The 24,674-nt window shown below is 40.1% G+C and overlaps 1 protein-coding gene and 1 non-coding gene across 2 annotated transcripts in view; both read right to left on the bottom strand.

The window, feature by feature from the left end:
• Nucleotides 1-24,674, bottom strand: part of ROCK2 (Rho associated coiled-coil containing protein kinase 2) — a 127,334-nt gene that overhangs the window by 84,367 nt on the left and 18,293 nt on the right. The gene's annotated exons all lie outside the window — the stretch shown is intronic.
• Nucleotides 10,884-11,074, bottom strand: LOC142455640 (U2 spliceosomal RNA). Its single transcript, XR_012785816.1, has one exon. It is a non-coding gene; the product is annotated as a U2 spliceosomal RNA (small nuclear RNA).

Genomic DNA, 24,674 nt, shown 5'->3' with positions numbered 1-24,674 from the left:
TCATTGTGTGTGGCTACAAGTGTCTGATGAGGGACTTAGGGACTCATACTAAATACATGGACCTAAGTTGGACTAGGCTGGGATGTTCTCTCGATCTATAATTACTTCTTAATATAAAGCTCTTTCTATTTTTTCTTTTCCTTTCTTTTATAAAACTTTCTTTTTTTTTTTAAACTTTCTTAACATATTGAGTGGCAATGGATTTGTTTTTCTAGACAACCCAGTCCAATACTGCTTGTTAGAACCATATTAAGTAAGCATTACAAATAATGATCATAAAGACTATTTATTAAAAAAAAAACAAATCTGTACCTCCTAATATACATCATAAAAATCTATGTAAGCTAGATCTGAGCCCCTGAGTGGGTAAATAATTAACACTCTTAGCTGCTAACCCAAAGGCTTCAGGCTGAGCCCACCCAGAGGTACTTTAAAAGGAAGGCCTCAAAATCTGATTCTGAAAACCCAGTCCCCCTACCTGATGCTCATCCTCCAGAATAGATCACTGAAGATATGGATTCTATAGCAAAGTATGGTGAAGAAACTAGACGCTCCCCGGCTAGTTGAAGGACTAGTGAGTCGAGTCTTAAAGGCTTCTATCTTAAAACAAGCAGCCATCTAAGTGAGGCATCAAATAAGTCTACATGGAAGAAGCACCACAGGCTGTGTGATCCAAAGACTGTAAATAATATAACCCAAATCTGAAGCAGGAATTCGATCAGAGCTTAAACTGTGAACACTTGGTTTGCAGAAGTCTATGATGACATTTGCAGGGTCCACGCAAGGATTAAGGCTCAGGTCAATCTCTCTGAGCATAAATGAAGGATGTGAATTGCCTTGTTATAAGACAGAGAGCACAGGAATGTTGATTATGGCAGATATAGTTAGGATAAAATGTACTATCATTTTATTTGAGCTACATTAGACGTGTTCAGTTTTTTAAAGCCTCTGGTGAATCCCCTTGCTATCATGAAGACTGCATTAAAAGTGGATTACTATAGATGCAATTACCGTATATACTCGTGTATAAGCCAAGTTTTTCAGCACATTTTGGGGGTTCGGCTTATACACGTGTCAGTGGTACCCCAGCGAGGTGTAACATCTCGCTTTGCCGCCGCCCCCCACCCCACCCCAGGTAACTGGATGAGTGCCCCACAGGTGACTGATGTTTCTCCGCTTTGGCCCCGCTGACACTACAGGGCTTTGAATGTTTGTTTACTCACATCTAGCCAATCAGAGCCGTCCTATGACGTGGACGGCTCTAATTCGCAGAAGCACCCGTAGTGATTCACTTACGCGGGCAGCTGAACTGGTAAGGATGTGTCTGCGGCTGCGCTCAGTCTCTCCCCTCTGGTCTCTGTGTTAATTCACATCCTGCATTTCCCACCCTAGGCTTATACTCGAGCAATCAGTTTTTCTGGTTTGCCACGTAATAATAAGGTACCTTGGCTTATACTCGGGTCGGCTTATATTCGAGTATATACGGTATGTTTTTATAATATCTCCCCATCTAAGAACCAAGTAAATCTCTTCATTTATTTAATCTCTCTCAGTAAAGCATTATTCATATATAACCTATTATATGTCTTATTAAATCAATTGCTACATATTTTGCATTTCTTTTTTTTTCAGATTTTGCATTTCTGTAGCTAATATTACATTAAGTGGACTTGGTCATGTAAAGGACATACTTTTCCAGCTCCTTTTAGAAAAATAAATGGAATTTTCCTTACACTATATTTTATATATTTGATTTCTTGCTAATTTAATGATATTGCTTCAAGAGAGAAATAGCTGTCAGTCTGCTTCCATGAAAATAAACATAACGTAAACACCAAGGAAACGCTACACTGTCACATGAGGTCACTACAAGTCATCCCAAGAGCACACTACAAGAATAATGTAAGAAGGAAGAGAAATCTACTGCTAGGATTCACCCGTCATTGGTAACTGAGCAGGATCCCCTACTGGATATAAAATGAGCCTTCTTGAGAGGGGGACAAGGGGATCTCACTCACAGGGGTGGAGTGCATCCTCTGGGCCATAAGATCCCTGCATAGTGAACCTCCTGGCTCCAGAAGACAGGTAAGACATTGGCAGAGCAGGAGTAAAACCAGGAGACAGCGTGGTGGCCTCCCCAACCAACACCGAAGTGAAGCGGGGAGGCAGGCTGTTGGAGTGCAGTGCCTCTGGACATTGGGGAAGCAGGACTTGCGGGTGGATGGGGGTGGAGCTGAGGGCTTTCAGGATGAGACTGGCTGGAGTGAGGTGTCACTAGGCACTTGATTCAGGGAGCTGGGCTTGCTGACCCATGGAGTTCAACCTTTCTTCAAACTTTGGGTTGGGGTTTACAGCAGAGCAGCATGCCCTTGGAGTACTTATTAGCATCCCTGAAAGAACTTGGTACCATGTCTTGAGAACTGTACCCTGAGCATTTCTCACAACCTGTTCCTTACTTTTGTTCTGTTAACTTCATTAATAAGCCCTAAGTCATTATGTTGTCTATGAGTTCTGTGCAGCCATTGCAACGAGTATTAGAACCTAGATATAAGAGCAGAGACTATAGTTTGAGTGACAGAACACAATTACTAGAAGAGCCCAAGACCAAGTCTCCAGCTTCCAGCCTTGACCCTTCCTTCCCTTTCAATGGAATGTGCTCAGCTGTCCATGTCATTGTGACCTGACCTATGAGGCACTCACTCACTCCATGACCAGCCCTTACTCAATCTGTTAATTTTCACACCTCATCTCACTCTGTCTGCTCTGGCCATGGCTTTCCAACACTGCAGAATCACAATGGAGACCCTACACCAGGGACGAATAAGAATGGGGAAGTTCAAAGGCAAGGATAAGTGGGTAAGACCACAGCACTAGGACCTGATCAAGTTAGCGCGCGCGCGTGTGTGTGTGTGTGTGTGTGTGTGGTAAACAGCCCCAGAACTCATTATTGGGAGCGTTATAGAGGGAAATGAGAAAGCTACAATGAACCCGTGGGGTTGAACTGAAATGAGAGCTTAATATATATGGATAACACACACACACACAATCTATACACTGAAACAGACTGGCTAGAGACACTCCAATCGCAATGAGCCCCTAGTGCCCCACTCTTGAAATACTACCCCCCTCTATCAAGCCTAGCAGTCCTTAGAGAAATGACTGAACCCAAGGATGGGTCAGAAGAACTGTAAGAGGAACCTGTAACATCTAGTGCCAAAAAGAAAGTGCACAAATGATAAAATGGCATCTAACTACACATAAACACTGTACCAAAATACACTTCCTGGTTTTGATATTGTGCCATAGTGATGTAAAATATTAACCTGAAGGAAATTATGAAGGACTGCTATGTATCACTTTTACAACTTCCTGTGAATTTATAATTATTTCTAAATAACTTTTAAAGTAAACAAGTACATAGAGATTGATGGGAACATGTCAGAAGAATACAAAAGGCCATCTGTGAGGTCTCTCTTACTGGCAAACCTGGAAGAATTTTAACCATTAAAATAAATGATAGTAATGGGGTCTCTACTAAATCAAACAGAAAGTCCTGATAATACACTAGTATAAATAAATCTAGACAGACAAATGCTCCTTTTCACAGAATGCCAACTGATCATTATAGAGGAGATAATGGAATTAAAATATCACCATTGGCAATTACCATGGCATATTAAATTCTGATGAGAAAACAGCCCAGGACACTAGCAGCTGAAAGTGGAACAGCATGATTTTGCATCCCTTGCATAGTTTCCAAGTACTCCTCACTAGATGATTATCAACTGGAAGGGAGGGTTCCCCAGAAACCTAACAGATCACTTTGAGTCATCGATTACTAGACACTATCAGTGACAGGATATATTGTATGCCACACAATCAAAACCAGTTGCCACAAAGTCCATGCCATCTTTTGGTGAACTGTGCCCCACCAGGTTCTCAAGGGCTAGTTTTGTGGAACTGTGTCACTGGACAAAGCATCTTTAGGTGAACTCAAACTTCCAACCTGCCGGTAAGCAGTCAAACACAGTAACGATCACCAGCAAAACACAAAGGCTCCATGCCATCCAAAGAAGATGGATTGAGGACACAGTGTCGTTTCCGTGATGGTCTAGCCAAAAATGCAAATTCTGGACCTAACCATCAGGAAACGTTCTCCAAACACAAATTAAGGGATATTCTACAAAATGATCAGCTTATCATTTTTAAGACCATGAAAGTTATGAGAAATGCTCACATCGAAAAGGATTAGAGGGGGAAAAGGATTAATTGATAAATGGGCTTATTTAGCAACAGAGAGACAGACAGACAGATTAGACATGACAACTGTCTACCATGCCAGCTTTAGATTAGATCCTTTTATTATAAAAAGCATTATTTGGACAACTGATAAAAGTTGAATAGGGTCTCTAAGCAAAAGGAATACAAAAAGTTCTATAACTTTTCTAGAAACTTGAAAAATTGTTTCCAAATTACATAAATATGTGTATGTATACATGTACTTATGTATATGTTTATCACGCTAGGCATATTCCTAATTCAGAGACTGTCGACAAAGTATTCCCCTCCGGAGCGCTCATACCAATGTATCTGCATGGTTAACTCTACTTCCTCCCAGTTCTTTGAGATTGACTAAAATCCAAATTTAAAACTCAATTTTTTTACTTTGTAGAAGGATTATTATAAATTATGATCTATATCTGCCCCTCTCACCCACCTCTCAGAAAACTCCTAAAAGTAACTGGAGAAAATGTAAAACACAAAAATGTAATTTAGCTATTCTGTAAGTATGAAACTAATTTTTTTCCTACTCATTTCTAAACTCTCACTGAAATGTAGAGTTGAAGTGCCTAGCACATGGATGCCAGGTAAAACTAAAGTTTTAACAAACACTACATCAATATTTTTCCTTCGTGGGATTTTTATGAATGAGTTGAACTGATAATTCTAAATAAAAGTCAAACAAATTAAATAAAAGTCAAACTAAGAGGACCTAAACATAGTTTTTCCTGGTAAATCTTTCTATAATAACTATTTCCATGCTTCATTTCTCCTAATTTAGTCCAAGTATCAGTAAACACAGTATTTGGGTAGGTGGTGGATGTGTTTTACAGGACAGTAGACTAAACATATTGTTGTTTACTTATGATATCTTTAGGGCCCCAGAAGTGCTCTGGCTGAAGCACTGGGCTAGTAACCAATGGGTCAGCAGTTCAAAACTGTCCTGTCTGGTAAGCATTAGAGTACTAGCTAAGGTTAGTGGCTTCTACCCACCAGTCGCTCTTTGGGAGAAAGATAAAGGTATTTGCTCACGTAAAGACTGACAGACTAGGAAACCCTGACGAGCAGTTCTACCCTGTCTTCTAGTATTGCCAGGCGTCGAGTCAACCCAAAGGCATTGGATTTGGTTTGAGTTTAGGGTTACTGTTCATTGCCATCCCCAGAAAACCCTAAATGTACATGTTGGGCATTACTGTGAAGTCTTACTTAAAAATTTTTTTTGAAAGACTGAACTTGGAGTTGGAAATCAAAAGTCAAGCAGTTCTGAGAGGAAGAATGCAGCATGTCCCATGGCTCAGGCCACCACCCACACCAAGCAAATTCTAGAAAAGACAAGTCACACTAACTCTTAGAGAAAGGCCAAATCTAAAAAGGCACATATCGTATATACTCGAGAATAAGCCAACCTGAATATCATCTCAAAATGTTACATGAAAAACAATATTTCATCTCCTGGTGTAGCAGTCACATAATCTGTCAATTTGAACGAAGGAGTTGAATGTAGGCTGTCAATCAGGTCACAGTTTGATGATCTCATTTGGAGGCATGAAGAAGATAAACAGTTCACTGGAGGCCAGACTCACTCAGTCTTACTATTCCTGCTGTTGAGACACGCAGAGAGCTGGAGGAGGCATGTGGAGACCCAGGCCAGGGTTGAGATGCTTCTACTACCACTGGATCCACAAGACTTTCAACCCACTGACCTGTGACCTTCCTGAATTCAGCATCATTGCATGTGCTGTGTGAGTCTAAAAATGAATTTATGGACTAATACGGAACTTATGGACTTGATCCAGACTGGGCTGGGATGTTTTCTCAATACACAATTGCTTTTTTATATATAGCACTTTCTTATTCACATGAGCGTCTCTGGATTTGTTTCTCTAGTCAACCTGGACTAACACACCTGACATGTTCAACATTGAGTCTTATTTATGCTCTCTGGTCAAATTTTAGTTTAAAAAATAAGGTCTATCGAAGTAAGGAACATATGAGGCTTCAACATTTTCATAGAAAATGTAATTAAACGACAATGAAATTTCTCCACAATCTCTTTGAAGGTCTTCATATAGCAGATAATTATTGATGTTAACTGTAACTTAAAATCACTTTAAATTACTTTAAACTATTGAATTTTCTAAAATCTTAAGCCATATAAATGATTAACATAATGCTACACTGCTCTCATTATCATGAGAAACATGGTAAGGAAGACTCCATCCCTGTGAGACCGACTTCCCTGTGGGAAGAGTCAAATTCTACTCAGAACCTTGAGCCCCTTCTCTCCTGTACACTCAGCAACAGCCTTCATTCTAGATTCTGCCATCAGTAAAACAAACAAATTTTGATTAATTCATTCCAATTCTCAACTGTTTCTGAATTCAGTATGAGGACACATAGTGTGTATCAACAGTCCTGGAAACCTATGCTCAACGTTGCTGTGATTTGGAATCGACTCAATGGAGGTTGGATTTATACCACCGAACATCCTAGTTTCTGGTACACTAAACTGCAACTCTTGAAAAAGAAGAAAGTGATTTGTAGACAATGTAACATATATTTACCCCTATGAATGAGAGACTAATTTGCTGCAAACTAATCCTACCATTGAGAGAAAATGAAAAGCTCATCGGCAAACTAATTTTTTTAACCTACTTTTTTTTTAGCACGGGAGAGTCCGCAAAGCAGTGAAGGCCTGACAGATCAAAGTCCTCAGAAAACCGAGGGGCTGGTCTGGTGATGTGCACTGTGGAGAGACCCTGGGGAATGCAAAATTGATGGGCTGAAATGGAAAAGCCCCATATAATGAACAATTTTTTTAAATTATTAAAAGGCCAATAAGTTTCAAAAACTATCAAATGATAGTTATCACAGGCTAACAGAATAAACACATGCAAAAACAACCACTGGACATGTCTCAAAACTGATAAAACTCAAAGATAAGAATTGCAAGCTAAATTAGACTCTTTTATCATAGAATGTCATTTTTACTTGCGGAACTACAATCAATCTATTTCTTCAAGCCTGGGAACTGGCAGGCGTTTTCCTCAAAAAGTGAATAAAACCAATCTGTTACTTAGAAACACTCATACCAATGATAATATTTGTACTTTCAAGCAAAAATTAAAATTTTGGAAATATCTATTTGCCCTTTCCCAATATTTCTCATATGAAAATAGTGAAACTAATAGGCTGATTTTGAATATTATATGCCAATAAGAGAGCACGGTATAACTCAGTGAACCAATATAGCCCAATGACCAGTGCATAATATTAAATAACCAAGGTATACCAAGTAATTTGAATGTAACAAAACACTGCCTGGTCCATTTTTTGTACACGGGCCTCACACTTAATAGCCTCAATTAAGTGAAATGTTAAAGTATACCTCACTCTTTTTTCAAACTACTTATATGTGTAGTAAGACCTTTTCTTCAATCACTTCAACTAAAACACATCCCAATATATAAAGAAGCAGATAAGAATCTTGTATTATACTCAGACATTAAAGTGATTTGCAAAAAAGAAGAATATTATTGTTTGTTTTGGAAAATATCCTTTTTAAAGAGAAATGTTATGCATGTTAAACATATTGAGTTTATTTGAAATAAGTTAAATTCTTGAAGATTTCTTAAGTTTTATTGCATATTTCTATTTTTGAGCTTCTGATATTTTAAAACTGCCTTGTTGCAGTGATTTATACATCTGCTCAACTTTAGGGGGCATTTAGATTGTTTCCAGTTACTTCCACAATTACTCTCTGTATGTTAATAACACTGTTAATATATATAAATAAAGCTAAGCTTATAGACTAAAAGGAGAAACAGAAAAGGTACTAAGCAATTTTAGTATACCTCTCAGTGTACCTCCCTCCAGATTTAACAAAAGGAGGGGGGGCGAGTAAACACAAAGGATGTGAACAACATACTGTATATACTTGAGTATAAAACCAAGTTTTTCAGCACATTTTTAATAGTTTTGTGGTAAAATTAGGTGCCTCCGCTGGTATTCGAATTAGCTTATACTCGAGGATATACGGTAATCAGCAAACTTGATTTAACTGACATACGAGACTACATTCTACAAAGTTAAATATAATCATTTATATCATGCCAAACCATAAAATAAGTCTCAAATTTTAAAGAACTGAAATTGGAGTTTCCTTCCTCACTAGAACCAAATTAAATTAAGTCCAAGAATGATAACAAAAAGCAGGCTTGCTTCTACTTACTACACACACACACACACAAAGGAGCTTTCTCTAGCTTAATATTCCTGTGCCATCACACTATACGTGTAGGACATCGTCAGGGGCGGCCCTCCGTTGTCCTGTGAAGCTTTGGAGACATGCAGGGAGAACTGCTTTACAAGGCAGTCTGAGCTACTTACTGCTTTGGACATGCGTAATAAAGTACCTTGTCTCAGACCAAGAAGTCTCAGGTCTTTGGCCAACATTCATGAAAACAGTAACAGGCTAACTTAATACCCAGCCACTCTGTAAGGCAGTTTGGCAGTTTCTTACAAACCTAAACATAGTCTTGCCATATGACTCAGTAACTGTGCCCCTAGGTATTTATCCAAACGAATCAAAACCTTATGTCTACAAAAAAGCTTGCCCACAAATGTTTGTAGTAGCTTTATTCATAATTACCAAAAACTAGAAGCAACCAAGATACCCTTAAAAAGGAGAATGGATAAACAAACTAGTACATCCATACAACGATATACTTACTATTTGGTGATAAAAAGACATGCACTCTCGGACACAACAAAACACAGAGGAACCTTCAAAGTATATGGCTAAATTTTAAAAGCCAGTCTGAAAAGACTACGTTCTCATATACTCCCAACTATATAACAATTCTAGGAGAGGCAAAATTATAAAGAGAGCAAAAAGATCAGTAGTTAAGGGGTAAAGAATGAATGGGGGGGGGGCTGCATGGGATTGTTAGTCATAAACTTGAAAGCATTTTGTATGAGAATGTGATGATGGGTACATGACATCACGCATTTGTCAAAAGTCACAGAACAGTAAATAAAATACAGCGTGAGCCTTAATGTAAACTATAGACTTTCATGAATAACAGTGTCTCAAGGTTGGTTCACTGGTGACATTATCAGCAGAGATATTGTTAAATATACGACACTGAGGCAGGATATTAAATATACTAGGGGAAAGTCAAGGAGGGATACATATGGAACGCTGTACTCTCTGCTAAAGGTTTTGAAAACCTAAATCTGCTCTAGAAAATAGTCCATTTTTTAGAAGAAGAAAATGGTAGCAATTCTTAGACCACAGTGAAAGAGCATGCCAAATTGACTCTTCTCTACAGTGGACAGTCTCATACGTTTTAATACCATATGTAAACGAGCATAAGCCGACATGATTATCAGCCGTGGCACCTATTTTACCACAAAAACTACATTAAAAACGTGCTGGGAAACTCAGATTATACGCGAGCATATATGGTATTTTTACATGTGAGAAAATATTTCACTGTCGTTTTATTTTTCATTTTTAAAAACTGGACATTATTCTTATATATTATCTTGTCCTTGAGTGTTTCTTTAGTGAATCGTTTATATCCTTTAATCTGTTTTTTCTAGTAACACTTGGCACTTCACAATGAACTTGTAAGAATGCTTATATACTCTCACTGCCATCAGTCAATGTCAAACCCTGTGGATTTCCGAGATTGTAACTGATTATGGGAGTAGAAAGCCCAGCCTTTCTCCTGAGGAGCTGCTGCTGCTGGTTTCAAACTGCTGACCATGCTGATCACAGCCCAACACATAACCACTGCAACACCAGGGGTTTAATATTAATGCACTGTCTACCTTTTGGATCACACAGTTTTTCTGAGTTTTTCTAAATTTTAACTTTCTCTTTTAATTTTCTGACATTGTCAGCAAATAAAACTTTGATTCTTTTCATATCAAAATGGAAATTTCTATAGTTTCACTTTGTTTATGGTTTTTAATTTTATGTTTATCCCCTTTAACCATGAGGGTTACTTTGATGTGGGTTACAAAGCAAGAAAATGACTTCCACTTGTCCCCACAAATACTTAAGCAACTATGGAAGGGTTTTTTTTCTTTATAAGTGAATATTTTTACTTTATGTACAAAGTATGTAAAACTAATTGAAAAAATATGTGAAATAACTTACTTTTCTTACAACCTGTATAAGTCTATAAATATACATATGTAAAGATATCTTTGCTATCCAGATGTTAATAAAACTGGCCCAAAATAACTCTGTGCATGGTAATGGATTAAATAGCCTATAATACATGCAAGCAACAAAATATTGTAGTACTATTTAAAAGAGTAAGATTTAAAGGTACTGATATAGAAAGATGACTAGAGAGTACTGTGGGGTGAATAAAGCATATTAAGATCAAGAACTAACCAGAAAAAAATATTTATTAAATTAGTTCATTGTGTGTCTACTAACGCGTACTCAGAGACCTATGTTGCAATTAAAAATATTACAGTGTTGTTCAATATCCTCCTGCCTTGTTATTAATCTTGGTGGCTATACAAGCTTTGTCTGCATGGTCTCTCAGTGAACTGATTCAGACTTTTCTCATACTGTTGTTTGGGAGTGTACAGTTCCTGCAAGTACCGCAATACCAGGGCAATGCGGTGGAGAGGACGGGCAAGCTCCCAGTCCAGCTCCTAGTTGCAAAAATACATTTAATATACTGTCCTCCAATAGAGGACATATCAGATATTTAACTGATAAGAACAGATAATACACTTGACCTCAGACAAAAGGCCAAGAAGTGCTATCTGCTACTGGCTTTTTGCCTACTAACAGTCACTAAAACATAGTACATTAAGTGCATTTCAAACACTGTATGAACTTCATTTGCCTGCACATTTGCTGGTACCAATATATTACAATTTCCAACATATACCATTGTGTGTACATGAATGCCTTCAATATTTTAAACACCATCAAATACAGTAAGTTCAGAAAACAATATAAACATAACATTAATTTTGCTTTTCATATTTCTTTATATTAGAACATTATGGAAACCCACTTATATATAAAAGCTACAAAGCCATAACATAACTATGAAATTTGGCCAGTATCCCAGAACACATGATTCACTCTTGTGTGTTTGCCACTGAAGATATCTTTAAATAGCTAAACCATATTGTGGCATGTGATAAATCAAGCAAATACAATACTTAAATATGGATGTCCTTGAACTATTATTCATCTCCTTAAATGGCATATCCAAAAACATTCTCTCATGAAAAAGAGCTACCAAAAACTAGGGGCAGAGAAGTGTGTACATTACAAATAAGGCTAGGCTTATTCCTTGACAGGGAAACCATATTAGTCTAGGTACATTAGAGAAACAAATCCACAGAAACTCATGTATGAGAAAGAGTTTTATATAAAGGTTAAGTGCACATCAAGAAAACATCCCAACCCAGTGATGCCCAAGCCCACAAGTCCAACATTAACCCATATGTCTGACACCAATCCACAAAGTCCTCCTCCATCTCACCAAACATATACAATGATGCCAACTGCAGGAGGAACGCCGAATCAGTGAACATGTAAGCATCTCAGCATTGGCAGGGGTCTACACAGGACTGCTCCAACACCCAGGGCTGCACTGGGGTAGGTCCATGCAGCTTCTCCTCACAAATGTCTTGCAGGAAGTGAGTCTTGCCAGCTGAAGCAGGGAACTGGCTAAGGCAGGTGCACCCTGATGCGACCATCACAAAGCAAGAGACCAAAGAACTAGAAAGGTGAGGCTCACCGAGCCATTTATCCCTCTACCCTGCAATTAATCCCACATGTGTTTATTGGCCAAGTGGGCACAATAAAGTAACTACCTCAGAAACATATAACCAAAATTGAAATTTCATCTTATTACTATTTCATGTACACTTTTTAAAAAGTCATTTTACTGGGGGCTCATACAATTCTTATCATAATCCACACATATCCATGTGTAAGCACATTTGTACATTTGTTGTCATCATCATTCTCAAAACATTTGCTTTCTACTTGAGCTGTTGGTATCAGCTTCTCATTTTCCCCTCCCTCCCCTCTCATGAACCCTGGATAATTTATAAATTATTATTTTTTTCATATCTTACACTGTCCGACATCTCCCTTGACCCACTTTTCTCTTTTCCATTCCCCCAGGGAGGGGGTTTTATGTAGATTCTTGTAATCGGTTCCCCCTTTATGCCCCACCTTCCCTCCACCCTCCCAATATTGTCACACTCTCACCACTGGTCCTGAGGGGGTTATCTGTCCTGGATTTCCTGTGTTTCCAGTTCCTATCTGTATCAGTGTACATCCTCTGGTCTAGCCGGATTTTTAAGTTAAAATTGGGATCATGATAGTGGAGGAAGGAAGCATTTAAGAACTAGAGGAAAGTTATATGTTTCATCGTTGCTACACTGCACCCTGACAGGCTCGTCTTCTCTCCCCGACCCTTCTGTAAGGGGATGTCCAGTTGCCTACAGATGGTGTCCCCACTCTGCATTCCTCCTCATTCACAATATGATTTTTTGTTCTTTGATGCCTGATATTTGATCCCATTGACACCTTGTGATCACACAGGCTGATGTGCTTCTTCCATGTGGGCTTTCTTGTTTCTGAGCTAGATGACTGCTTGTTTATTTTTAAGACCCCAGACACTATATCTTTTGATAGCCTGGTACCATCAGCTTTCTTCACATTTGCTTATGCACACATTTTTCTTCGGCAATTGTGTCGTGAAGGTGAGCATCATGGAATGCCAGTTGAATTAAAAAAAGTCTTCTTGCGTTGAGGGAGTACTTGCATAGAGGCCCAATGTCTATCTGCTACCTTAATGCTAAACCTATAAATATATGTACATAGATCTATTTCCCCATCATATACATATATATACATATGCACATGCCTGTATTTAGATCTCTATACATGCCCTTTGCCTCCTAGTTCTTTCCTCTATTTCCTTTTACTTTCCTCTTGTCCCACTATCATGCTCAGCCTTCATTTGGGTTACAGTAATTCCTCTTGGTTACTTTTCCCTTGATCAAGTTCTACCAGGCCTCTTACACCCTCCTCACCACCAATTCTGGATCACTTGTTGTCCCTTGGGGGGGGTTGTTAACACCACTTACTTTCCCCCACCTTTCTCCTCTCCCATGTCACCCTGGAACTGTCGGTCTGTTGTTTTCTCCTCCAGATTGTTTATCCCACCTATCTTATCTAGATAGACCTGCAGAGATAATAATATGCACAAAACCAAGACAGAGCAAAACAAAGCAACAGAAAAATGAAACAAAAACAATGACAAAATAAAGAAAAGCCTGTATACAGTTCAAGGTCTGTTTATTGACCTTAAGGAATCTTTTCTGGTTGAGTCTGATGGGGTGCCACATCCTGGCCCCAAAGTCTATTTTTGGTATTCCCTCAGACTTCCTTGCTCTGCTCCCCTTGGTGTTCTGTTGGACACCCTTAGTGTTTTGCCTCAGTGGTGTCAGATCGGGTGCAATTCCCACACTGGGTCTCCAGTGTTGTCCCCTGTAGGGGTATGGGTCAGTGAAGGATGTTGTGTCTCGTAGTGGGGCCGACCACATGGTCCTCTCTGTGCATTGGCTGCTCTGAGCAGGGATATTGGCCTCAAGGCTTGGTGGGCCAGGATGCATGCACACTCTTATCTACAGGGGAAAACCTAGAGTAATAGGTAATCCAACTATGTAAATTCAATATGTCCAAATTAATATCTTCATGCTAGACATAATGGTGTAAATTGGGAATATAAATATAACTTGTAGCCTGTCCCATTAAACAAATAAATTAGTATAATACATTTTATATTATATAAAACTATGTCAATTACTGTGTATATATATAACTTGCGGCATTTATACATTGGTAATTAAATCTTCCTAGCACTCAAATGGCTTATACTCCAGTAAGATATAATTTAAGTGATTCCAACAAAGGTTTAAAAAATTATTAATAGGACGTTGGTCAAATTCTCTGTCATCAGTGAGAATGAGTATCATTCATTACACAGAACACAATATCCAATAACAGAGTAAAGGTGAAGAAAACTATATACATATATATGTATTATATACAAATATTAATAAGCATTAATTCAATACTGTTCATTTACTTTTAATTAATAATATAGGGGAAATACTGCAATGTTATGGAAGGTACACTGTCAGATATTTTAAAAGCTTATAATAAATTATGAAAAAATAATTAAAAACTGTGAAAACTCAAAGAGTATCTTTGCTCTGGGTGGTCATAAAATAAATTCCTTTTAAAATTCTTTTCATATCTTCTATTTTCTATAATGGTCTCATAATCTGGAATCCAGTAAACTTTTAAAGCATAGTCATGATTTTTTTTCTGTTAAGACATTCTGCAAAGACAAGATCCTGTTTGTATGTTAAGGAAAGCTAGGTCCTGGGGTTAGATTTCCATATCCAAAAAAAGTCATTTGAATGTTTATCTCACACCACATATAAAAATAAACTGAAAATACATTAACAGCCTGAAGTATAATAGCTAAAACCATACAGCTATTAGGAAAAACAAAGAAATCTTTACAACCTTGGAATTAACAATGAATTCTTAGCTGCAACATCAAAACATGTGTAAGGAAAAATAAAACAGACTAAATGAATGCATCAAATGGTAAGTTGTCCTTTCTAGCAGTCATCCAAAATCCACCAGTGAATCTGTTCCTATCTGAGCCAACCAGAATAAGGAAAATCAAAGTTTCAAAGAAACGATTGCAAAGGACAAACAGACCACATGAACCAGTCTTCACAAAAGAACTACTTGGTACCCCACTATCACTACCAACCACTCTGGTCAAGCTCCTGCAGAAGTACAGGCAGAGTGAGAGAAAAACTGTAGAAAAACAAACAAACCCACAGGCAGGTCTAACAGACTGGTGGGACCCACAGACAGTCTTCAAACCAGCAATTGAATCCACTCCCAGATCACCCTGCAGCCAAACAGTAAAAACTGAAAATGAAAAAATTTAAAAACGAAACAAAACTCACCACCCCCCGAGTTGATTCCAACTCACAGCAATTCAAGTCACAGCAGAGGTGGATTTATGAGACTTACTCTTCACAGGAGTAGAAAGCTCATCTTTTTTCACAAGGAGCAGCTGGTGGATTCAAGCTGACCTTTCAGTTAGCGGCACCTCCACAGTTCCCCCAGGCAAGCACCAGGCAGACAAAGTGTACAGAAACACCCGAGAAGAGCATGCACTTCAGAACAATCAGACACAGAAGACCAAAGGGTGCCATGTACCCAGAATCCGAGTGCAGAAATAAACCAGGCCAGGAAAGACTGGCAAACTGAAACAGTTCCATCAGGAGGAAGCATGTTGCTACACTGGGGGCTTGCAACTAACACCACACAACAAGACGTGCACTAAGTTAATAGGAAACTTAAAAGATATATAAATGGCCCCCTAAACTACAATAAAATACTCCTACGCAAAAAAAATTAAAGGTTTTTTTACATCAGAGAACATTATTGAGAAAGTAAAAACTATCTGTAAAGTGGCAGAAAATACTTGCAAATCATACACCTGACAAGAGCTTAATAGCCAGAATACATAAAGAATTCCAACAACACAAAAATACAAGGGATCCAATAAAACTTGGGCAAGTGACTTACAAAACATGCTACTGAATCAATTCTGACTCACAGTAACCCTCTAGGTTTCCAAGAGCCTCATCTGTTTCCTGAGGAGCGGCTGGCAGGTTTGAAGTGGTGGTTAGCAGCCCACTGCTGACCCTCAGCACCACATGGGTGCTGCCTTAAATGGCCAGTAAGCAAGGGAAAAGCTGTTCACCTTAACTCTTGTAACCCATGTCGCTGCCACTGCCCTGGAGTCAATTCTAACTCAAAGAGGCCTTACAGGGCAAAAGTGAACTGTTCTTTGGGGTTCTTGAGACTATATACGTCTGGGAATGCAGAACCTCCTTTTGCTCTAGGCACAGTAGCTGGATGGTTTGAACTCCCTACCTTGCAGTTAGTTACCAACACTTAACCACATTGCACCACCATAACTCCATAACTCAGCAATAATAAAAATGCTTAAATATGTCCACTGCCACTGAGTCAATTCCTAGAGTGTACCTTTAACACTTTATGAGAGCAGACAGGCTTCTCTCTCTCTAAAGAGCAGATTTTGGATTCAAACTATTGCCCTTGCAAAGGTTAGTGGCCCAACTTTGTGGCGCAGGACTCATCAGAAGGAAGTACAATCCAATCACCATCTCATCAATAAGGAAGTAAAGTCAAAACGACAATGAAACACCAGTTCACACACACCAGGACAGCTATTGAAATCAGAAAAATGAAAGTGTTGGCAAGACTTCAGGGACAGGAACCACATGTAAAATGAACAATGGTGCAGTCACTGTGGAGAAGAGCTCGGTGGCTCCACACAAAGCCAGTGCACAGTGGTAGGACCCAAGCACATTCCGAATGTACATAACATTTTTATGCAAAATATTATCCATACTAAACTCTTCCACGTCAACTTTGCAACCATGCATTATAATTTCCTAAAGGGAAACATGTATAAACCAATGAGAGCATTAAGACATTCTAAATGGCATAGGGAGCAGAAGCAGTGGTTAGGAGGTAGGCTGCTGACTGCAAAGTCCGCAGTTAAAAACCACCACCTACTTCTTGGAGGAAGATGAGGCGCCCTACTCCCATGGAGAGTTCCAGTCTCAGAAGGCCACAGGGGCAGTGCTACCCTGCCTGCCCTGAAGGGTCGCCATGAGTCAGAGTGGACTCCATGGCAGTGAGTGAGTCTGGTTTGCTAAAATAGCACAGGCAGCAGGTGAACAGCCAGGATTAAAAATCTTTCCATAGTATTTAATTTCCTGTACTCCAAACAAAGACTCAATAAAATAAATGGTTACACAAACAAGGACTTATTCACTGTAGCTCTGGCATCTCTCGTCTACCAGTGATTTCTTTCCGGTATGTAATCAGTCTTCACATCTCACTTAAGAGATAACAGGTCAAACAGGTTCTGGAACACCCAGGTTTTAAAAATATTTTGGCATCGTAGATGACAAAACTTAAGTTTCTTTAAGCAAACGTTTTTTATAAGACCACATACTTGAAGTAATTCTTGGCACTCTATGTTCCTAGGAGGTGAGATGTTTGTCCCGTGGCAGCGATCCTGTCATCCCAGAACAGTAAAGGATGTGGGTTAAAACAAAATAGTAAGAATGAGGACCGGCTGTGAGGACGATGTTCCCAATTAGAGCAGCCAGTCGACAGAGAGGACCACATGGCCAGCCCCACTGTGAGACATGACGCCCCTTGCTGTCCCATAGCCCTATAGGGGACAACACCAGAGACACAGTATGGAAATTGCACCCGATCTGATCCCACCACACTGAGGCAAAACATTAACGGGGTGCAACAGAACAGCAAGGGAACAGAGTAGCGAGGTCCCCAGGCAATGCTGAAGGTGGACTTTGGGCCAGGGCGTGATGCCCCAACAGACTGAACTGGAAAACACTCCTAAAGGCCAACAGATGATCCTTGAACTACAAGCTTCTCTTTCTTGTATTTTGTTTTTGTTTTTTGTCATTGGTTTGTTGTTGTTGTTTTGTTGTATATTGTTGCTTGGTTTTGCTACAGGTCTGTCTAAATAACATAGGTTGGATGAACAGTGGGAGGAGAAAATAACTGACAGTTACGCGGGGACAAGGGAGAGAGGGGGTAAGGTAGTGGTAATAAACCCAGGGACAAGGGAACAACAAGTGATCCAAATCGGTGTTAAGGAGGGTGTGGGAGGTCAGGTTGGGCATGATCAAGGGTAATGTAATCAAGAGGAAAGGCTGAAACCCTGGTGGGGACTGAGCATGATAGTGGGACAGGAGGAAACTCAAAGGAAATAAGAGGAGAGCTGGGAGGCAAAGGGCATTTATAGAGGTCTAGACAAAGACATGTACATATGCAAATATATTTATATATGAGGAATGGGGAAATAGATCTACGTGCCTATATTTATAGGTTTAGTATTAAGGTAGCAGAAGGACATTGGGCCTCCACTCAAGTACTCCCTCAATGCAAGAATACTTTCTTCTATTAAATTGGCATTCTATGATGCTCACCTTCCTGACACAACCCCTGAAGACAAAGAGGGTGAACAATCAAATGTGGTGAAGAAAGCTGATGGTGCCTGGTTATCAAAAGATACAGCTTCTGGGGTCTTAAAGGCTTGAAGGTAAATTTAGCTCAGAAACAACAAAGTCCACATGGAAGAAGTGCACCAGCCTATGTAATCACAAGGTGCCGAAGGGATCAGTTATGAAGCATCAAAGAACAAAAAACCATATCATTGTGTGCTCATCTCCCTGATACAACCACTGAAAACAAACAGGTGCATAAGCAAATGTGGTGAAAAAAGCTGATGGCGCCTGGCTATGAAAAGATAGAGCATCTTCTGGGGTCTTAAAGGCTTGAAGGTAAACAAGCGGCCATCTAGTTCAGAAGCAACAAAGCCCACATGGAAGAAGCACACCAGCCTGTGCAATCATAAGGTGTTGAAGGGATTAGGTATCAGGCATCATCAGAACAAAAAGTCTTACCATAATAAATGAGGGGGGCAGTGCAGAGTGGAGACCCAAAGCGCATGTGTAGGCCACTGGACATCCCCTTACAGAAGGGTCTTGGGGAAGAGACAAGCTAGTCAGGGTGTGATGTAGCAACAATGAAATACAACTTTTCTCTAGTTCCTAAATGCTTCCTCCCCCTGCCCCCCCCACCCCCTACTATCATGATCCAAATCCTACCTTGCAAATCTGGCTAGACCAGAGGATGCACACGGGTACAGGTGGGAACTGGAAACACAGGGAATCCAGGGCAGATGATCCCTTCAGTACCAGTGGTGTGAGTGGCGATACTGGGAGGGTGGGCTGGAAAGGGGGAACCGATTTTAAGGATCTACATGTGACCTCCTCCTTAGGGGACAGACAACAGTAAAGTGGGTGAAGGGAGATGCCAGACAGGGAAAGATATGACAAAATAACTTATAAATTATCAAGCGTTCATGAGGGAGGGGGCCGGGGGGAGGGAGGGGAAAAATGAGGACCTGATGCCAGGGGCTTAAGTGAAGAGCAAATGTTTTGAGAATGATGAGGGCAATGAATGTACAAATGTGCTTTACACAATTGATGTCTGTAGGGATTGTAATAAGAGTTGTATGAGCTCCTAATAAAATGATTTTTTTTTAAATGAGGACCACCAAAAAATACATCAAAATTTCTCAATGAGTTAGGAGAATTAGAATAGGCTACAAGAATCAAGCAAGCTGATTCCTCAGATTTTAAGTGTAGTAATTTACAGCTAATCATATGGAAAAAACTAAACATTTAATTAACTAAAGACATTAACCGAGTTAAGAAACTTAAAGCAAAGGCTGGCTTGAGGACTTCTTCAGACTAACCCTCATAAGTGACATGTGTACTTTAAGGTTCTATTACTATCTACAATCAAAAGTCAAACTTCATCTACGGTTAATGGCGGTTTTCAACTTGGCAAATTCAGAATAAAATTGCTTGTTTTAACATCTCCCTAGTTCCAAAGAAATAATACATACTAACCAAATTCATAAAAGACATATAATTTATAAAGTAGCAAAGGAAAATAATCTTCAGCAATGGATTTGGACACTTGCATAGGGCACACCCTAAATAAATTAACCTACCAAACAGAAGATCTCTAGGAAATAAAGTGGCACAACGTTAAACACTCGGCTGGTATCGGAAAGGTTGGTGGTTCGAACCCACGTAGAAGCTCCTTGGAGACGCTCTGGTGAAAAACCCCATAGGACAATTCCATTCTGTGACATGGGGTCAATGAGGAGTCAAAAATCAACTCCACAGCACCTAACAATATCAGCAAAAAGGCGTGGTCTTTTGTTTTGTTTTGGGGGAGCAGAAGTGCGCTAGTGTTAGAAGAAACTATATGAATTCGGCCACTTAAAAACAGCACAGATACCCCCAAATTTCAATCACATCAGTAAACCAGCGACAGATATAACTTTGCAGAATTGTTATATAAAGAAAATTAATTATGTCTATAACCAGGCACATACACAAAAGGAACTCTGTTAAAGGCGATCATTGATACTGATTTTAAAAGCTATTTAAACACACACATATGAATATTTCTAACATCTTCTTTCTTCTGCAGTACAAAAGAAATGAAAAGTTTTCTATGTCCTATCAGCTTGAATTGGGTTCAGCAGCAAGTGACAGAAAACCACACTCTTCAGGGCTGATATTCACAATGTAACTGCCATGATGGTCAGGACCCAGGCATCCCAGCTTTGTTATCCTCAACCTGAAGACATACACAACTTTCGCTTCAGGATACCTGATAGCAACACCAACACCGGGCACAGCTCCGACAAAGCACTCAGCACCACAAGAGAATGTGCAATATACCAGTTCCCAGAAAGCCCAGCTCATGGTGACCCCATGTGTGCCCTTGTTGAACTGCGCCCCACAGGGCTTCCCATGGCTGCTTTCCAAGATGTTCTCCTGAAGACCTCCAGGCAGACTCCAACCTCTTCCTCTCGGCCTCGTGCACCCCTATGGAAGAAAAGGATACATGCACTCCCCGTAAGACCATGAAGACTGAAGGTATTTCCTCTTTTCCTGAGGGATTTGAGTAAGAAAAAGTGGGGGAAAGATTCTAATAGGTTTATATGACTAAATTGTGATTATAAAAACTTAAAACTCTAATGTGAGGATTGACCAATTTTGCCATCCTGCGGAGTATAAAATGATAATGATCTCATTAGCATCCAGAAAGAAGGGCTAGGGAGTGGAGTGTACCCTTTGAGTGCCACAAGTCAGAGCACTTACACCAGAAAAGTCAAAGCACAGTGCACAGCAGTGGACTTCTGGGCTCCGGGACAAGTAGGGCTGCGTGTCTCTAGGCTGGAGACTGGCTGGTGGGATGGCGACGGCTTTCAGGCAGGTAACTGGGATCGAGCTCTGATGACCTACAGCCCTAGAGACAAGTGCCTTCAGGCTGAAGTCTACTTAAGGTGGAGTGGAGTGTCCTCTCTAGGCATTTACTGGCAGCTCTACAAGAGTTTCTCATTTTGAGTTTTGTCCCGTATGCAAATGAAGATCTCAGAAGGCTTTACTCCCTCAGGCTTGACTCCCTTCACTTATCTGCACTTTGTCCTTCAGTGGTGGCTGGTGTGTTGTGGTGCTGGAAGCTCTAGCTGGGGATTTCAAATGCCATCAGGGTGACCCAAAGTGAACAGGTTTCAGTAGGGCTATCAAACTAAGAGTGGACTCCAAAGAAGACACTGGCTGTCTACGTCACAGGAATTAGTCAGTGAAACCTTTAGGCACAACATCAAAACATTTTCAGCTACTGAAGACCTCATTAATAGTATTGAAAACAGTGTCAGAAGGCACTTAAAAACAATGGAGGAAGAGCTGCATACCCAGAGTCAACCATAATGATGTGTCTGGAGTAAAACCCTTCGGGACCTTCATTTGCTAAATGGGGCACGACTCTAAATAAGAAGAGCTGCAAAAATCTAATAATCAGAACTTGGAATGTACTAAGTATACGTATGAATCTAGGAAAAGTGGGAAAATGAAATGGAATGCATACAGATCAGTATGCTTGGTGTTAGTGAGCTGCAATGAACTGGAATTGGCCATTTTAATCACGAAACCATATGGTTTATTACAATGGGAATGACAGTCAAGAGGAAGGGCCCTGCATTAATTGTCAAAGAGAACATTGTTTTTAGCGCTTTAACTTTTATTATTTTAAACTTAATTTATTCCTGAGCCATGAGTTTTTGCTTCTTCAGTTTCTTCTGGGAAATTTTTTTCTTCTGTGCAACCTCCTCTTCTGGTTTGGGAACGATCTGTTCCTTCTCAGTCAGGATCATCTCAATGTGGCAGGGGAGCTCATGGATGGGTTGATCTGACCGTGAGCTCTGTCAGTCCGGCGGCGCATCTTGGGGGCTTTGTTCACCTGGATGTGCTCAATGACCACAGAATCCACATCTAAACCCTTAAGTTCAGCATTACTTTCTGTATTTTTAAGCATGTGAAGCAAAAATTCAGCACTCTTTTTGGGCCACCGACCCTGGGTCCAACCCCATTGCTTGGCCTGGGCACACCTGCCAACACCACCATTGTACCGTCGGATAGGCACACATTGCTTCTGCAGAGTGACGTCTTTCAAGTATTTGGTGGCTTTCCGGATGTGCATGCCTTTGATGGCCTGGGCAGTTTCACGGGTGTTCTTGAAGTGGACCCAGAGGTTCAACCCTCTTGATTTGCAGGATTTTGTAGGGTTTTCTGGGTCGAATGAGTAGCGAACCATCTTGGCAGGTCACCTCAGGCCGCTACAGTTAGAGAGCCAAAGAAAACATTTAAAGACCTACCTTGAAGCACAACAGTGTCTGTGATAGGACTATATCTACCTTCCATCAAGAAAATCCAATCAATACAACTATTATTCAAATATATGCACCCACCATCGAGTCGAGTGATGCAGAAACTGAAGAATTCTACCAGTGGCTTTAGTCTGAAATTGATCAAACCGGTGATCAAGATGCACTGATAATTATTGGCTACTGGAATGCAAAAGTTGTTGAACAGAAAGGAACAGTAATTGGAAAATATGGTCTTGGTGATAAAAACAAAGGTAGAGACCACATGATAGAATTTTGCAAGACCAACAACTTCTTCCACGCAAATACCATTTTTGAACAACACGAACAGCAACTACACAAATGGAATTCTCCAGAGGGAATGCACAGAAACCAGACTGACTACATCTGTGGGAAGACACAATGGAGAAGCTCGGTATCAGAAACTAAAATCAGGCCAGAGACCGAATGTGGAACAGGCCATCAATTGCTAGTATGTAAGTTCAAACAGAAGCTGAAGAAATTAAAACAAGTATATAAGAACCAGTGGTAGTCCCCTAATCTGGTGTTAATTTGAGGATTAAGTGCAGAAACCCCTGTCACCGCTGAGATATTTCCAATGCAGAGACTCCTCTACCAGCGCTGAGATATTTCCAATGCAGAGACTCCTACCAGCGCTGAGATGTTTCCAATGCCACTGGATCCAAAGACTTTCCACCAACTGGCCTGTGATCGTCTACATTCGGCGTCATTGCATGTGTTTCGTGAGTCTGAAGAGGACTTTCTAGATTGGTATCGGACATGTGGGCTAATATCGGACTTATGGACTTGGTCTGGATGGGGCTGGGATGTTTCCTCAATGTTCAATTGCTCTTGTATATAAATCTCTTTCTTATACACATGTGTGTCCATGGATTTGTTTCTCTAGTCTACCCAGACTAACACAGAACCAAAGTACAAGTGTGAGCACATCCCACTTGAATTTTGAGACCATCTCTAGAGGAGGTTTGATGCCTTGAACGCTAATGATAGAAGACCTGATGAGCTGTGGGAGGAGAGGACATCAAGAACATTATTCCTCAAGAAAGCCAAAGGTCATTAAAAGACAGGAAAGCATGCAAAGATGAGTGTGGATTCAGTCAGAAGAGCCTGAAACTTGCTCTCAATATAGGGTAGGTTAAGGCACATGGAAAATTGATAAAGTCAAAGAGCTTAACAAAAAATTTTCAAACAGCAGCTCCAGAAGACAGTCAAATATAATAATGAAATGAGCAAAGACCTCGAGTTGAAAAACCAAAATGGACGAACATGCTTAATATATCTTAAACTGAAAGAACTCGGGGGGGGGGGGGGGGGAATCAAACCTCAAGCTGCAAAACTGAACAATTCTGTGGGCAAAACACTGAATGATACAGGAAACATCGCAATCACTGTACCAAGAAGAACTAGCTGACATTCTACCATTTCAGAAAGTAGCAAATGAGCCAGAAAACACTGGTGCTAAAGGAAGTTCAGACTGCACTGAAAGCATTAGCCCAAAACAAGGAGGCTGCAGGACCTGACGGAGTAACAGATGAAATGCTTCAACAAGCTCTGGAAGCACTACTCGTCCGTGTCTGGAAATCAGACAGCTACTTGGCCAACTGACTGGAAAAAAGACCCATGCTTGTACCCATTCCAAAGAAAGGTGACCCAACAGAAAGCTTAAATTATAGAAGATCATTCATCTCAGACACGTATCATTTTGCTGAAGATCAGTCAACAATGGTTGCAACAATATATTGATAGGAATGTGCCAGAGGTTCAAGCCAGTTTCAAAGAGGACGTGGAACATGAGGTGTCAGACAGATCTTGGTTGAAAGCAGAGAATCCCAGTTTAAAGACTGTGCAAAGGCATTCGATTGTGGGACCGTAACAAAGCATGCGCAGCTT

Source organism: Tenrec ecaudatus, chromosome 8 (assembly GCF_050624435.1).
Source record: "Tenrec ecaudatus isolate mTenEca1 chromosome 8, mTenEca1.hap1, whole genome shotgun sequence".
NCBI classification, from domain to species: Eukaryota; Metazoa; Chordata; class Mammalia; order Afrosoricida; family Tenrecidae; genus Tenrec; species Tenrec ecaudatus.
This window is presented reverse-complemented; position numbering and strand designations above follow the sequence as displayed.